Source organism: Solanum pennellii, chromosome 8, assembly GCF_001406875.1.
Source record: "Solanum pennellii chromosome 8, SPENNV200".
NCBI lineage: Eukaryota > Viridiplantae > Streptophyta > Magnoliopsida > Solanales > Solanaceae > Solanum > Solanum pennellii.
In genome coordinates, this window is record NC_028644.1 from 33,674,566 (window position 1) to 33,680,283 (window position 5,718).

Sequence of the window (5,718 nt, forward strand, 5' to 3'; positions counted from 1 at the left end):
ATATAAGAATTCATGTACTTACTTCAATGAGAAAGAGTAAAATCCGAGAGTTTGCTTGATTAATCACCAAAAATCACCAACAATCAATGATAATCAAAAGTCTAACAATACAATGTTTACTAATACGGTGTCTAACAATATGGAGTCTAACAATGATCCAGAGTCTAACCCCAAAAACGAGGTTTTTCGAACTATTTATAAAAAATAAAAACCTAATTAAACAAGGACTCTATTTGCTGGAAATCTGCCAAAACGCGGCTGGGTCGACGGATCGTCGTGGTCACAACGGACCGTCATGGACTCCANCTAGAGTCTAACAATGGTCCCGACTCCGACCATGGTCCAGAGTCTAACCTAATAATCAAAGGTCTAGAATCCGACATCTAAAATGAGGTTTTCGAACTATTTATAGAAAATAAAAACCTAATTATACAAGGACTCTATTTGCTTGAAATCTGTCAAAACGCGGCTGGGTCGACGGACCACGCGACGGATCGTCATGGTCACGACGGACCGTCATGGACTCCGTCGTCCCATACTTGTGCAATTTCTTCTGCTGCTCTCTTCATTACCCTCGACGGCAAGTATGACGGACCGTCATAGACACAACGGTCCGTCGAGGGTCTTCGTTCCAAAACACTTCAACTCTTGGAATATGGGTACTGGGATTACTTCTCTAAACTTCATGACGAACCTGCAGGACGGACCGTCATAGACACGACGGACCGTCACAAGCTTCGTAACCCCACACTTGGTCAGACTTCCCCATCTTCCTTCAGCAGCTGCACTACGCTACCACCTACGGACCGTTAGAGGCACGACGAACCGTCATAAGCTCCGTAGGTGGTCTCTTTTGCATTTCTTCGCTCAAAATCTCCGCATTCATCTTTGGACAGATTTCCTGCAAAACAAAGAGAAACTTATATAAAAATTAGCACAAAAAAGGCTTTTGGACACACTAAACATAAGGAAAAAGTATTAATAATACCGTGAAACCACGGTATATCAACACCCTCAACTTAATTTCGTTGTCTGTCCTCAAGCGACGCACTATGACTCAATACGAAATCTTTGTACAATAGTATCCATGTTTTATCCTTTGCAATCATTTGGCTATCAATCCCGATTAGTCTCATCAAATCTATGCATGCTATCACTATTAGGCTTGAATTATGTGGGATCAGAACATGACACAGACTCACCATGCACTAACACCTATCCTCTTCAATTTCTCACCGAGGTGCTAACAATTCCGGTATTGCAACTAGTGTCCTCACTTTAAAACAAAATCCTCATTTTTCACCAATGATTTCAGTTTGAGTATAAGGATTACTTTTCAACACTCGCTCTCAGAACAAAGTCACACTCATTCATACCTATTGCCATAAGCTTGCCCTTGTTTTCACTGCCTTAAGTTCACTATACAACCCTTAGGATCACGGTAGGACTTTTTTAGCTACTAACATAGGCTCAGGGTCAGGTAGGGTATATTTAGGTATACTTTAGTGACTTTTTGCCCTCCTTGACATATCGGCTAAACCTTTCACTTTCTATCATTCTATCTCGCCCAGTTTCTCATATTCTTTCACCTTGCTATTTTCTCTTCTTTCTTCATTTGTGTAAGTGACTCTCTTCTTTTCTTGCTTGTATTTCTTGTATATACCTCTTTTTCTTTACTTTTCTTCCAACTAATTCTTGAGTCACTTTACTTTTGTTCTTTCTTTCTCTTTGTTCTTTTAACCCCACTTTCCAGAGCATTCCTCATAATAGCCACCCTCAACTCATGGCTTTGCCATGAGTCAAGGTACACAATACCCAAAATTGGGTCAGGTCCAACACGAAGGTTGTTTACTGCATTAGCCACCTTCAACTTATGCTTTTGGCATAAGCTGAGGTGCACATGTCCGAGGAGGGACCAGGGCCAACACATTGTTCCCAGAAAAGATCAGTTGGGGTGAAAAAGAAAGGTCTAATTTAAGCTATGATCATTTGGATCAAAGAAGGATAAATTTCATTTGGTTTCTTTAATTTAGGCTAGAAATGGTTTATATTGAATAAGGGCCTATGATCCTTTCCTAATTGTCTATTACAGCTTACTTTTAGTAGGACTAACCAGGCAAGTTCTAGCTCGGTACCGATAGTGGACTATTCACATCTTCCTCACACTCACTTGACATCTCATCACTATACCAGATTATCAGACACCTAGTTCGAATTTTAGACTTAGGGTAATGCAATGGTGTACCTCTATGTCATGCTTAGAGTTACACATTTACCAGTTACTATGCCTAGTCATGCATCATTTTCTAATTTATCAGAATATCATTTAGCCATCATGCTCCAAAATTAAACTATGTACAAAAGATATAGACATGCCGGTTCAACAGAAAAAGTAATCTGTCTTTTGGGGAAAAAGAACACAGGCAACAAAACCCCAAAAGAGGATAGTGAATTGGGCTACTCAGACTTCACCCTAACACTCACTTTCCATTCACCCCACCCCCAACAAAAAAAAACATGCAATTGTCCCCAATGCATAAAATTTAAATACTAGAGTGGTAGGTGAAGCAAACCTTTGGCGCAAAGCGCCGTCGATCAGCAAGCTGGTGGGTCCGGTTCCCCGGAACCCACGTCCTCTGCAATCTGGACACCCTCAGTGGTGTCCTCAGCAACAACCGCACCATCAGTAGTGCCTCCTGCTATCTCCACAGTTCGAGAGCTAGACGCCCCATCCGCTAACTCTGATGCTCTCATCTGGTGCGCCTCCTCCTCAGCAAGTGAGGCTCTCCTCGCAGCCTCCATCTCTCGGCGCTCCTTCTTCCATGCTCGCGCCTCGTCCTCTGCTCGACCCCTACGCCTCTTGGCATGATCTCGAGGGGGAGTTGGTGGAATCTCTGAAGTGGCAAATAGGGCCGCCAACACTGTGTCTTCAGCAGGCTCGACCGAAGAGGCCTCAGACTCAGGCACCCTAGCCTCTAAGATCGTGTCAATATCTGCGCGAAGGCTATCGACCGCAGCCTGAAGAGTCGACAGGTACACTGGAGGGGCTGGCCGGGCTAGCACCCTCAACTCAAAGGCGTCCAAGCGCTGGTGAACCTCAGCGATCTTTCGCTCTGTATACTGGACCATTTTCCGCTTTAGGCGCTCTTCTGACTCAGTAATAGACTTCTGCATCCACGGCTGGATATGATGCAGAAGTGTAGCCATTTGCACCTCTAATTTTTGGACCCTAGCAAGCGGGACCATCGCCGGTAGAGGGGCTGTGCGAGAGGAGCTCGGGGCAGTGCTACTACCCGAGATAGACTCGACCGGGGTAGTGTCAGTGGACGCCGCCTGTGTAGCCGTGCAGGCCTGGGCTACCATATCAGCGAGATCATCAGCAAGTGGGGGCAGCTCTGGACGGGGCCCTCTGCGTGGAGCCAACTCATTTGCCTCATCTCTGAATAGGCCGACGTCAACAGTGCCCTGCGGGGTCTTGAGCTGATCTACGTGCCATATAGGCACACCTGCGGACCTGCAGAGAGAAAAGATCATGCACGGGAAAGAGTAAGTAGTAGTGACCTTGAAAGCCCTCTCGTGCATGACTGCCTGTAGAAGCCACGCGAAATCCACCTCGAACCCGGCTATCATCGCCGCCATCAACACTGCTCGATCCCATGTAACGATAATATCAGCGGCTGTGGGGGAAAGGCAGTGGCGGACAATCAGCCACAAGAACTTCGCCGTGAAAGTGAGGTTGGCCTTCTTGATGGCCCCCTTTGGATCAGTCACCCAGTCGGCACCCTCTCCATCAACTGACAGGTGCAGAGCCATCCACTTATTGGTGGTCTCTCTCAGCGATGGCTCGGGCAGGAACTGGCCATCTTTAACAATCTGCCAGCGGTAGTCAAACTTGGCAGTGAGAGGGGTCCGAGTAGAATCAACACCCTCGCCGTATAGAAACCGGTGGATGGCAGGCAGGGAAATGTCAACCTGCCCGCCCCGTACTCGGACCTGCTCCTGTGGGGCCTATTTGGCAAGGGCAGCCCGCCTATCTATCTGTGATCGGAGAGTCGCTACGTAGGATGCGTAGAACTCTCGGACCATTTCTTCACTGTAACGGCCCAACGGACGTGCTGTCCACTCCAGGCGATGCCTGGTGAAGAGATTGTGGATCTCAGGCATCGTCGGGAGACTCCCTGTAAGGACCCGCCGCTCCAAGGTAAGTGTTCGAGTCATCACTCCTTTATCAGTCAAGAACTTGGCGTCGGAGTAGACTTGAAATTGCACGTCGACACACCACCGGTTGGGCTGGTCAGTGGCTGGGGTGGGGGCCTGAGCTGGTGAACCTGATGTGGATTCCGAACTGTCAGCCTCATCAGACGAGGCCGTCACTGCAGCCGTGGCGGGTGCGGGAACCTCAGCAAAGTCGGAGGCTTCCTCTGACCACGATACTCCTAAGGAGCCAGACGCTCCTTCTTCATTTGTGGCTGACCCAGAGGGTGTGCCGGTCAGTGTGCGCTCCTCATCAGACTGGGAGGCAGTGACTACGCCGGACGACACCTTTTTGGGTGTGGCTCTGGGAGCACGTGCAGCACAGGAACGGGTGGAAGTGCCTGGGGGCACGTACTCGGGGTCACGCTCATCATCAGAGCCAATGACCATGCGGGCAGATGGGGAGACAGACTTCAATCGCCCGCGTGCATTGATTTGATCTTGCTTGGGTGCCATAGTAGATAGTACCTGTAAAGGATCAATATTAGTACGAGAAGTGGCAAACAAGACAAGCAAAACCACACAAAAAAATTAAAAACAGTATGTCATTTCTGTGGTAACAGTGACACACGACGGGACTGGTGACGGCTCGTCGTGACTATGACGGACCGTCATGGGGTCCGTCGTGTCTTACTTAGACTATGTATATATGGAGATCCCTGAAGGAGAGTCTCTTACTAGTATGACGGTATGAGCAGGACGGACCGTCACAGGTACGACGGTCCGTCGTAGGTGTCCGTCAGAGGACACTTAGAAAAAAATGAGAGACCCTTAGAAACAGGGTCTCTGACAACCAGAACGGTTGTGCAGGACACGTCGTGAAGACGACGGTCCGTCACATGTGTCCGGTTGGGGACACTTAGAAAAAAATGATAGACCCTTAGAAACAGGGTCTCTGACAACCTGAACGGTTGTGCAGGACGGACCGTCGTGAAGACGACGGTCCGTCACATGTGTCCGTTGGGGGACACTTGAAAAATGGCAGTGGGGTGTTAGGACTTTTGGAACGGACCCTGTGACGGTCCGTCGTGGGTACGACGGTCCGTCATCGGGGTCTCGTTCAGTAGATCAGCGACAGAACTGGGGTACCCCATTCATCCCCGATGAACCCAAATCGAACTTGTAGTGTTTTGGACCTACATTTGTCTAACCCAACTACCTAGGAAACTAGCAATGCAAAAGCACCTATGTCTAGGGTTGTAAACACGGCAATTTCGAACATTTTTAACCTAGGTTAGAAAGAATCTTATATAAAAGAAACGAACATATCGCGAACAACTAAGCTAATACTAATTAATAAACAAAAATGCAAGATAAATGAGTAGAAATTAGAGACAGATACCTTAGAATTAGAGAAAAACAAGATGGGCAAGTACTCGGTGACCAAGAAGACACCCACAGCAGCAACTCCGACTAGTAGATGATAACTTTTAGGGCTTTAGAGAATTTTGAGGGGGGGCGATG